The sequence below is a fragment of the Peromyscus eremicus genome, chromosome 4 (genome assembly GCF_949786415.1).
Source record: "Peromyscus eremicus chromosome 4, PerEre_H2_v1, whole genome shotgun sequence".
Taxonomy (NCBI): domain Eukaryota; kingdom Metazoa; phylum Chordata; class Mammalia; order Rodentia; family Cricetidae; genus Peromyscus; species Peromyscus eremicus.
Window position 1 is genome coordinate 98,030,329 of NC_081419.1, and position 12,521 is coordinate 98,042,849.

Below are 12,521 nucleotides of genomic sequence, written 5' to 3' on the forward strand. Positions count from 1 at the left end.
CTAAACAGCAGAATAAAACTCCCCTCCAAGTCCTGTGGCTTCCCCTGCCATAAGCTTTTGACCAGGTTTTTGACTGGGGTTACACTAAATCTGTAAATTGATTTTAGGAGAATGGTCATTCTTACAATATAAATTTTGTCAAGCAACTTCTAGGGCATAAAAAGGCATCCTTAGTCTTACTCAGCTGTGAACCCCACAGTTTGTGATACCAACCTGCTAGGCAAGATGGGCCCACTTGTATGATAGTGGCACAACTGTTGTAGGGCAAACTACTGCTCTCTGATTGGATTAAGACATACTCCAAAGGAAAGAATCAATGCCTGGTACTATAAATCCACAGTGGACTTGGTGATTTGGATGAGTCTCATCATCTCTTACTAGAGCTCTGTAGGCAGAGTCCCAAGTCAGGGTAAAGGAATAGGTAATTTTTTGGAAAAGTCCCAAAGTAGCAGAGCTGAGAAGTCATGGTTGATTCGGAGGAAATAGCATCTCTATCATTATCTGGATGATAGGGGCATCGTGGGCTGGGCACATGGCTGGGTACTTGGAGCAAAGTTCCTTTGTTAGACTGGGCAGGCCAAAGCAGGACAGGCTGGGTCTTATATTGAGTGCTTGAAATCATGTGTACCAGGCACCTTTAGGGGGATCCCTGGGTCAGAGTAGGCAGGAAATAAAGATTTTTACTAAGTTCCTGTTATTGTCATTGAGCATGTAAGTATCTAATTAGTATGTTGTTAGATTGTACTGTGTTAGAATGTTTGAGTTTTAAAAATTGAGTTGAAGCCTTGATGCAGGGGAAAGGCTCAGTTCTGCCTCAACTGAATGAACTAAGCTCTGCTGACTCCGCAAGGTCTTACCTTGTCTGAGGAGGGAATTGGGGATGGGCTCAGGGGAATGCTGGGGACAGGAGGAGGGAAGAGAGGGGAATCTCTGGTTGGTATGTAAAATGGATAAAAAATGTCTTAATTAAAAATAATTGAGTTGCTGACTTGAGTTTTACTAAAAAATATTAAATATGCATTGGCTTGGTATTAAAACATTAGTTGTTGTTATTTGTTATTTCCAACAATTTCTGAAATGGCCCTAAACCTAATCCTTTGATTTGGACTATATATTTAAACAAATCACTATAAAGAATTATAAAATCAACATATTGATTGGTTGTGAAAAGCGTTGAAGGTACTCTATGTCCTATAGTATTAAATATCAATCAAGCACTTCCATCACATTGGTATGCAAACTTACTTTCATCTTTATAAGTGTAAATGTGTATTTTAAATGCATGAATTTGGGGGTTCATATAAAAAAAATTCTTAGGCCTTTTGAAAGGGATTCTCAAATAAAAACATTCAAAAAGCCCTGCTCTAAAGGGCCTTGGCAGGTTCAACCTAAGTACGAAGGTCCCTGAGTGGAAACAATGAGGTGAGAGGTCAGAGGCAGAGACTGATGGAGTGGGCTTTCTACATGTTCTAAAGATGGAGAAATTAGAAAGATGACCATGGCCAGAAGAGGAAGGGAGCATCTTGAACTCTGATGAGAAAATGGGTCTTCCTCATGAAAGACCCCAAAAGTCATACAGTCCCAATCCCACTTGAGTTTTCCTGGTGAAATTTTGGGGCTAATCATCTTCTTACTTCCATAAATTTGACTATACAAAAACAAAATGACCTCCTTTCAGTCACCACCTCCATGCTGGTGGGTTTCAGCAACAATAGACAGTTAATACAGACGGTATATAGCAGAAGCCCCAGTTGAGGAAGGCTCTGGCCAGGAAACCAAAGACATCCTGGCAAGTGAGGGCCATCCTTGGGGCCATCAGTCACTCTGACAGCCACAGAATGTATCTCTGTAGAGACTTCCCTCCTGAGGAGAAGAGGTGTAATCCTGTTTGGTCACTAGCATATGGCACTCTGAGAAACCTGCATTTATAAATAGATACTAATCAAGAAGTCCTTGACTCCTACAAGTGGCTTCAGCAGTCCTTAGAGTCACGCAGAAAATACACTCCAGGAAGCAGAAATACATACAAAGCCACTGGAAAACTGGGACACTGTGTGCAATGAAATTCAGAACCCATTTTGTTCTAATGACACCATATTCTTAAGCTTGTATGTTTATGATTAGGAAGATAAGTTGATATATATATATATATTTATATTTATATATGTATGTATATATATGTGTGTGTGACACATACATACATACATACATACATAAATACACATACATACACACACATATATGTATATGTATAGATAGATAGATAGATAGATAGATAGATAGATAGATAGATAGATAGATAGATACATCCATAACCTGTACAGTTTAGGATTGACCTAACTAGGACAATGGTGAAGGAAAAAAATGATAGAAACACGTACAGAAAATCTGGGATTGAATGGGTGATGAGCTTTGATAGAAATGCAAGAACAACCTCCCAGAAACATGATACTGTTTATATTTGGCACGAAGGTGGTGGGAGGCAGGGGGCACAGCCTAGGTAATCTCTTAGGGGATCTCTGTAGGGGAGCTGTTTCAGCCTGAAGTCACGGGGGCGGGGGCGAGCTGCAGTCCATAGGTTCTGTATACACTGGTTTTAGCTAAAGGTTAACCTTCCCTCCACATTCATACCCAGACCCGGGCAAGGCTTTACTATTCCTCAGAGCCTGCCCTGAGAAAGGTTTGAGACATTTGGATCATGTCAATAATACACATTCACTCGGGGCTTCATCCAGTGCCCAAAAGTTTTCTTGGGTTCAACTAAATATTCAGACCCACAAGATTGCCATAGAAGATATTCAGCTTAATACTCATTTAGAAACACTTACATTGCCAGCTTTACAGGCCCACGTGTTTCTCTTCTGTGGGAGACATATCAAATTCTGAGTGGTGCAGACCAGAGGCAGGAGGAGATCAAAAGGTCAGGGTTTTAAGAGGCTTGTATCTCTAAGTGCCAAATCCTCATATGGTAAAAACAGCCTGAGCATAGTTTCCAGGGTGCCCGTGAAGGTCAAACCAGTTATAATTTCCACAGCCTGAGCAGAGAAGACCAAGGTGACCGACCAGATCTTTATACTCCATCTCTGTGCCCCAGTTCAGATACAGGGTATGTTCTTCTTGTTTGTTGTTGTTATTTGAGACAGAGTCTTGCTAGCTAGCCAGTCAACCTGCTACCTCAAACTCCTGAGTGCTAGAATACCAGCTGTACACAGCCAAAACACTTTGGTCACATCTTACCATACACAGTATCGATTAGCAATAGCCAATGTTACTACCTTTAACATGTTTATCTGTTTGGAAAGCTAAGTGCAGGTCAATTGTGCACACACAAAGGAAAAGATAACATTAATTTTAGACCTTGTGGAAAACATTGAATTATCCCATTCTTGTTGTCATCCATAATTGCTACTCTTGAAAATGAACATTTATGTGAACTTCGTGCTTTGGAGGCCCTAAATGGTTCGGTTACAACATGACCCTTATGGAGGAAGTTATTGGTGATGCTGTCCTCATAAAGGACACTGAGACACAGAGATTGACCCAATTCCCTAATGTCTTATACCAAGTAAGAGGCAAGACAGGTGCTTGGCTCTACCTGTGTCGAATTCTTAAGCGTAGCTTCTGAATGACCTTGCTATGCTCACCTTCTCCTTGTTGGCAAAGCTAGATTGTGGCCCTTGTCATGCCTGCAGCGAAGAGGACTAGGCACCCTCAGTTCTAGTATACTTCTCATGGTCTATTTAAGTCTACAGGGTCAGGTTCATTAGCAAAAGAGGGAATTCGTGGTGTGACAAATGTGCCCATAAAACAAAGAATAGATTTGGATATGCCTAGTTTCTCAAACTGAAACAGACCATCATTAATGTTTTTTTTCTTCCTTTAATTGAAAAGAAAGAAAAGAAAGAACTTGGGACACATGAACCTTTCAGTGGTTTACAATGGTCATTTCTTAGTTACATTCAACATTTGGTATGGCTATAAAGCAAAAATGCGGGCAGATTCTGAATAGTGCTGGATGTACGTCAAAAAGGGCATGAATGAGTTGGGGAGAGGCACTCCAAGTCTAGTTGCAAGGAAAGGCTGGATGTGGAGGTAGAAGGGGTCAAGGGTGGTCACTAATCACTTCCCCACAAAGGAGGCTGCTTCAGTTACTGCTGACATCAATAGAAATCCCAAATCCCCCCCATAGCATCCCAGCTGAGGCCTTCCACGGTGGGATCACTACAGTTTCACCTCACATGTGAAACCCTGCGGTCTTTACTAGCCTGTTGGTGGAGTTATAAATGACCGTCTGTCTGGATCAACAAGTGGTAAATCTCCCTTAGTTATAATTTGATTTAAATTAGCCTACCTTGGGAAGCAGACCTCCACAAGAGCAAATTACCATAAACAGCAGCCTTCTTTGATGATTTACATAATTAAATGAGAGAATATTAAGACATCAGTGTGAAGTGGCAACCTAGGAAGTCTGTTTTTTTAAGTGAAGAAAAGGATAATCCTTCACGTCTTCATCATTGCATTTTATACTAAACTTCATTTATGATCACTGTGGTTTTTCAAGAACCTTTTTCTGAGATGCTATATCTCCAAATCTGTATTGCATTTCTTGGCATTTTTTTAAAAACTTGAGAAATAATGACATACCCAAGTACAGAAAGGTGTGGTATTGCAGTGTATCTGATTTGTAAAATTACATATATAATAGGTACTTTGAAACGCAGGAAACAAGAAAGATGAAATGCTTCAATTAGTTGTACCTTAGAAAATATACATCATTGTTCCTCTAAGCACTGTGAGGGGGAAGAGATTTTCTTCAAAGAGGACTCCTGGGATTTCAAAAATATTTCTGCTCCTGGGGAGTGAGCTCGAAAATGTCATTGAAAAGTTATCTTCAGTGTCTTTGTCGATGTAGAAATTAAATGAAGCAGTCACATCCTTCACAGCAGAACTTTGTCATGAATCATCCCTTAAACTGTCTCTATAGAGACCATGAAACCTAGCTCCTTCAGCTTAGCCTGAGAAAGCCTGGACTTGATCTCTGGCATCACAAAGGGAGGGAGGGCTGGAGATGCAGCTCAGTGCTTGAAAGTGCTTGCTGCTCTTGAAGAGGACCTGAATTTGGTTCTCAGTATTCATGTCTGGCGGCTGACTGTAACAAATTCTAAATGGTCTTATTAATAAAAAATCTGGATCCAGATACTGGGGTAAATGCTGAAAGACCAGAAAGACAAAGGAACAAACCACTGCCATGTGTCACCTCACCAACTCCATGAATCCTCTGACTGAAATCCTCTGAGTCCTCACCCGAAAGGCTCCAGCCGAAAAAGCCTTTAGTTCCTGTCTCCTCACACCTTATATACCTTTCTTGCTGTGATTAAAGGTGTGTGATTCCCAAATACTGGGATTAAAGGTGTGTGCCACCACTTCCTGGTCTGTTGTTCTGCTATTCTGAATCAATCTCATGGAGTCCAGGGTGGTTTTGAACTCACAGACATCCAGATGGATCTCTGCCTCCCCAAATGCTAGAATTAAATGTACGTGCCACCACTGCCTGGCATCTATGTTTAATCTAGTGGCTTGTTCTGTTCTCTGATCTTCAAGCAAATTTTATTAGGGCACACGATATATCACCACAGCTAACCTCTGTGAGCATCCATAGCCACATGTGTATACACAGACTCATATATATATATATATATTAAAAATAGATCTTTTTAAAAAAGAAAATGATGCTCCATTAATTATTCATTAATTATTGAGTGGTCTAAAGAAAACCGAATATTTTGAAAGCATACATTCTAGAGAATCTAGGCGAGCCAGCAAAGGTCTGTACAGCCCTCAAAGGCTATCTTGTAGAAGATGCATGGATACAATGGGTACCTCCAAGTCTAGGCAAGCTGTGCAAGAGAACTTGATGAGGAAGATTAAATGTATGGTTTTATCAACTAGGAACGCAGAAGAACATTAGGAAAAGAAATGGGGTGCAGTTTAGAACACTGTAGGGTACAGTGCAAATATGGGTTATGGTCCACATTGCGTCAATCTTTTTGGCAAAATGCCGATATATAAGATTAGCTACTCTGTGGGGTTGTGGTGGTTTGGATGTTGGTGTCACCCCAGGAACCACACAATCAATCCTTTGTGATGATAATAGGTGGAAACTTGGGGAGCTAATGAGATTGAGATATGGTATAGTTAGGATAAAGTCCCATCTGGGGATTAGTTTCTTTATGCAGGGGGTCTCTATGACTTCCTGGGAGGCAAGAGCACAACTTGGCTCAATCCAGTAGGCAGTGTTGGTTCAAACTTCTGGAGTTTGACTCCAAGTAGTTTATTTTAGGTATATTGAAGCACAGCACAATTTGGTGAAAACTTTTCTGGTGATAATAAACTCAATTCTGTATTTACAACAAAGCACATATGAATTTCCTCTAGGAAGAACGTAAGCTAAATACAGATCAGACATGACTACATTGAAACTCTTTCTAAAGTCCATAAACATAGTATCTATAGATTGACTGGGGAAAAAATTATAAGGACCTGGGAGAGGATCAGGTGATGGAAAAGTTTCTAGCACACAGATAGTGCAAAGGTCACCAGGCTAATATGCGTGTCTGATCCCAGGCTTCTGGGTGGATAACAGGTATTGCATTCCTTCCCTTGAAAAAACAACCCTTCGTGATTAACATTCTAAGTTCCCTTAGTGCTTATCTGTGAGCCTTTATACAAAAAATAAGTAAAAATAATCCAGACACGAGAGCTTTCTGTACACCTTGGGGGAAACCCTCACCAAACCTCAACATTGTTGCCTCGTGTCCTCAGCCTTCAACCTACAAAACTATGGCAAGGTCATTTCTGTTGTTGGCATACCTGATCTGTAGTATTTTATTTTCAACTGGTGCTTAGTTTGTTTTTAATTATTTCTTTTATTTTTGAGATTGTAGTATAATTACATGATTCCCCCTCCTTTTCCTCCCTCCAAACCCTCCTTGATCTTTTTTAAATTCCTAATCTCTTTTTTCATTAATTGTTATTATGTACATGTATAAATATGCCTATGTACTCCTAAATGTAACCTGCTTAGTTTGTATGATATTATTTGGATGTATTTGTTTCAGAGCTGACCATTTGGTATTGGATCACAAACCAGTATGCTCTTCCATGGGAAAGATTATTTCTCCCACTCAACATCCCTTAGTTGCCTGTAGTTCTTTGTAGAGCATTGTGGCTTCATAGTCTTTCCTCAGCCACTTTGGCATGTGTGTTGTTGCTGTCATTTTGCAGAAGAAGGAGTGGAAAGATTGTAAGAGCCAGAGGGTCAGGGAGTTTGCTGTGAAACCATATCTCCTAGTGATGTCAGAAGCAACATCCATAAAGTCTCACCAACATGACTGCTTAAGCAGAGCTGAGAAAGGACATCAGCAACAGTAGACATGTGCTTAGGTTTAATTGTCAATTGGACATAATCTAGAATCACTTGGTAAGAGAAAGTCAATGAGGAATTGTCTAGATCACACTGGCCTGCAGGTGTGTCTGAGGGGTTTGTCTTGATGATGTTCATTGATGGAGAGAGACCCAGCCTAAAAGTTGGGTGGTACCATTCCTTGAGCTTGACTCCAAGACTACATACAAATGAACAAGGTGAGCTGAGCATAAGCATGCCTGCTTCCACACTCACTCTGCTGTTGACCAGGAATGTGACTGCTTCAAGTTTTTGACACTGTGACTCTCTCACCATGACAAAAATAAGGACCTAGTGCAAAGTGAAACTATGGAGCATGTCATAGTGTGAATGCTTCCACCAACACTGGTGTTGAAATTTGCCTCTGTGAAGAACACATCAGGAGTGGGACCATTTTAATTACATTCCGTGTGTGTGTGTGTGTGTGTGTGTGTGTGTGTGTGTGTGTGTGTGTGTGTACACACGTGTAGGAGTGTGTACATGTGTGAAAGAGGACAACTTGTAGGGGTCAGTTCTTAGCTTCTACCATGTAGGTCCCAAAGGATTAAATTCGGATTCTCAGTTTGTCAGCAAATATCTTTATCTGCTGAGCCATCTCCCTGGCCAAGAAGTGGGGCTTCTAAGAAGTGATTATATCATGGAAGGCCTGCCTTTGTGAATGGATTAATAGTGTTATCTTGAGTGGGTTGGTCCCTGCAAGAGCAGGCTGTAAGGGATGAGGAAGCAGGAGCTCCCTGGACAGATGCTGGTGTGGTATTCTTAGACTTTCTACCCTCCACAATTATAAGAAATTTCTTTTCATTATAAATCATCCAGTCTACCATGTTCTGTTATAGAATCAAAAGACAGACTAAGACTGGGCCTCTTGTTCAAAAGAAAAAGATGCTACCGACAGTACTAAATATTCATGCTGTCCTTTCATATTTTGTCACACATATGCTCTGCTGTTCCATTAGACTTCTCACATAGGACACAAGTGTAGAGACAAAGTTAAGAGTTCAGACATTAAGAGCAGAACATTAAGCCGAGTACAGAATTTTTCAAGCCTGTCTGCACCTACCATCCACGCCTCTGCAACATCAGCTCTTTGCACTCATGGCTTCCAACTAAAGTAGAGGTTGGTGAGGATTGCAAAAGAAAGCAGTTGAGAGGATGGGTCCAAAAGCCAACTCCAGTTTGGACACACCCCCATTTAGACAGGTGTCCTAAATCTCTGTGAAGACAACCCAGGAGATTCTTGAAGCCCAGCTGGTATCTAGGTCTTATGCTCATAGATTAGACGAGAGACAGTAATGAGGCATTGTTCTACATGCATTTTTTACTCAAAGCTCTCAACCAAATATACGTATTATTATGTGTGTGTGTGTATGTATGTATGTATGTATATATGTGTGTGTGTGTGTGTGTGTGTGTGTGTGTGTGTGTATGTATATATAAACAAAACATAAGGAAAGAGCAAAGGCTTTATCCTTTAGGTTGGGGTCCCCTCCTCCTCCCATTTGTTTGGCAATCCTATCAATGAACAGGGAGTTTGACACATTACAAGAGCCAAGACATTATTAAAGAAAGGATAAAAATATGAGCATGTTATTCCAAATTGATGCTTTTCTTTTGCACTTTACCAAAAATCCTTCCAGTTAGAAAAAAGTTTGTTTTTCTGCTTTCCCTGTACTGTTTGCACACTGGTACGGCACATACACAGCTGTTAGAGGTGATTTTATTTATGTTTATTTTGTATTAATAATTTGCCTGCTTTCTATGCCTTCTGCAGTACTGATTAAGAATATTTAGTGGAATAACTTACTTCTGAAACTTCCATCTGTCCTCATCCTCTGCCATTTGTCATTGAAATGTGTGCCCTGTCACTGTGAGACCATGTATTCATTATCTCTAGCAGCTTCATAAGCAATTCCCAGTGTCTGTCTGTTGAGATTTTGTTCCCCTGAAAACGTTTCCCTTGCTTTTTTTTTTTTTTCACTTCCTTTAAGTGGAGAGAAATGCAAAAATAGATGCAAAAAAGAGAAAGAAAAAAAGGAACAGTATCTTTCAAAAATGTGCTTTATGAATGCGTAGGGTCATGAAATCTGAGTCCTTACATCATTTTATAAATTAAAAGGATGTCAGCACAACATCCATCCCCCCAAACATTTCCCTAAGGGGAACTCATGAAAGATCCTGTCTTTTGAAAGATCTTCTAATCCCAGCTGTAACATTTGTGATTTGGTTAATTATGAAGTACAATTAAAGAATGATTAAGAAATTTTCCCTTCTTAGTCAGAACTCAGGAAGTGTTCTTTGTGCACTGTTTAATCACCTTTGCGGTCATTTCCAATCTAGCTTTCCTCCGTTTGACATATCCCGAAATAGCCTTTTTAATTCTGTCCAGAGATGTTCTTTCTCTTTATCTGATCCGGCACTGGCTCCTGCTTTACTGGCTGCTGTTGAGTGAGATGCCCTTTCAGACCATCTGAAGTCATAAGGCCACTCTGGATGCTGCCAATCCCTGGATTTCTGTTCATCTTGGTCTATGAATCTTCAGCATAGGACCTGGGGACCTAGAGTCTGTGTCTCAGCCAATAAAATGAATGAAGGGTTTTGGGTTTTATTTATTTGTTCTTTTCTCCTAATATCCTTGACATGCAACCCCACACACACACACACACACACACAAATCCCATTTCCTCTTCCCTGAACCTCTAAGATTCTAAGAATTATAATGAAATTGAGATGTGTGGGTTAGTAAAAAAGATCAGACATTAGGAGCATGGATATAAGGAAAGGCATATATGAGGATTCCAAGGCAGAAGCAGGAAGGGAGTATTAGAAGTTAGCGTGATACCTCCTTTGGTTCTGGTATGGAGGGGTAGTTCTGAGTAGCTGTCAGCAACCTCTTAGTGACCAACCTGATGTGATTGCATATGGCTGAGATAAATTGCTGTGGGTTAAGAAAAGGTGCTGTGATGGGGTGGGGCAGCCATTAGCTCTGGAACCAGACTGCCCAGGTGAACGTCACAGCAGTAACACCCTGTCCAGTGCTATTAGGCTCTTTGTGATCCAAAGTCGCCACCAGAACACTATAAGTCACTTCCTATCAGAAATTAATCCTATAAGAATAATTTATAAACTCAGACACAGTTTAAAAATATAAACTACAATGTATCTTGTCAGTTAAAGAAGGTTTTTTTTTTTTTTTTAGTCTTTATTACTTTCATCGATTAGCTACATTTTCTTGGTGAAAATAGCAACAGTGAATAAAAGAGATGAAGTGATTTGCTGAAGGTCATAGAGGCCGTCCTGCTCCTTAGCCCCTCAGTGAACTTTCTAGGTTAAGAAGGGTCCCAGGACTACTCCATTCTAATGATCTGCTTTTAATCAGGCAGCTGTCACCCTGCCCAAACTCAAGGCTTGGGAACTGTACAGAAGCCACCTGAACCCTTGCCTTTCTTAATCCGGACCCCTAGACCTGCTTGTTGGCTGGCTGGTGCCCTTGATCTGCTTTGGAGCCTATCAAATATGGGAGACTAGCAAGAAATGCTTGCCCTTGACGGCTGAGCTTGTGACCTCCTGCAATTATTCCCACTGTTAGCAAAAACAGTAATTAATTAATTAACTAACTAATTAATTAAAACAAAAAACAAAAGCCAGGCTCCTGTTACCAGTGCTGAACCAGGCTAGTGTCCTACCCTGGGAATGCAGGACCTTTGAGGAGAGGCGGGGCTCTGAAGGCCTGGGACAAATTTTCAGAAAAACGTAATTGATTTACTCAGCAAAGGGGAAAGAAAAGACAAGCTGTCAGGAGCAGAGGTGTTTGGAAGAGCCTGGGAGAGGAGACTGCCTGTGAGTCAGGTGACGAAAGTGCCATGTAAACACAGGGACATTAGAGGGTTTGTGGGGGAAATGACTCAGAGGTTTTAAATGGGGGAATGGGCATTTGTTTAGGTCATCGATTTGGGTTGTTTTGTTTTGGTTTTTTTAATTTGAAGCGTCACTATGACACCCTTCTCCCCCTTCCTATGCCATCTAAGAGAGTTCCAGTGAGTCTTCTGGATGGTTCCAGGACTTGAGTGACCTCGTTCTAGATCAGTGGTTCTCAACCTTCCTAATGCTGTGACAGTTTAATACAGTTCCTCATGTTGTGGTGACCCAAATCATAAAACTATTTTAGTTGCTACTTCATAACTGTAATTTTGCTACTGCTATGAATCATAATCTAAATATCTATGTTTTCCAATAGTCTAAGGTGACCCCTGTGAAAGTGTCATTCAACCACAAAGGGGTCGTGACCCATAGGTTGAGAACCACTGTTTAAAACACTAGCAATAATGCCTTCTCTGTGAATATTGGTGTGCAGGACTTGGTGACGGCCTTTCTGATCCTTCCCTAACGTTTCATGCAACTCTTTAAAAAAAAAAAAAAAAAGGCACTGGGACATTTCCATGAGAAAGCTGCTTTGAAGGAGACAGTACAAAGCAAGAGGCTAACATAGGCTTGCCGTTGTTGATAGTGTTCTGGAACCATACTTTCTACTGGCATACATTTTATCAGCATTGTGACCATTTCTATCTAAATAGCCTTCTGCAGACTGTTTCTAGCACATACACATGACATGATGGTGTTGATTTGGAGGGTTGTGCTTAAAATTATCCCGGAGCCATGCTGTGTTGGAAAGGACAAGGCAGGCTTTTGTCAAAGAGTTCCTATCTGATAAAGAATATTTAGAGCTAAGGGTACACATGGATTCAGGAGCCAGGCGCCTGGATTCAAACCCTAATTCTGTCACATGTGACTTGTGTGTTAGATTATTTAACTTACGCCTTTCTCATCTGTAGAAGGGAGATAGCATTGGCAGCCTACTTCACAGGATTGGTGAACAGATTAAATGAATAGGCTTACTTAAAGCTCTTGGAATCATGTCTAATATGCTCTAAATTGTCAGTATTAGCAGTTCTTTTTACTGTGGTTGGCATTGTTAATTATCTTGTGTCTCTATAATAAACTGATTTTATTTTGATGTCCAAGTCCATTATCACCCTGCATTCCTTGTAGAGTCAATGATTGT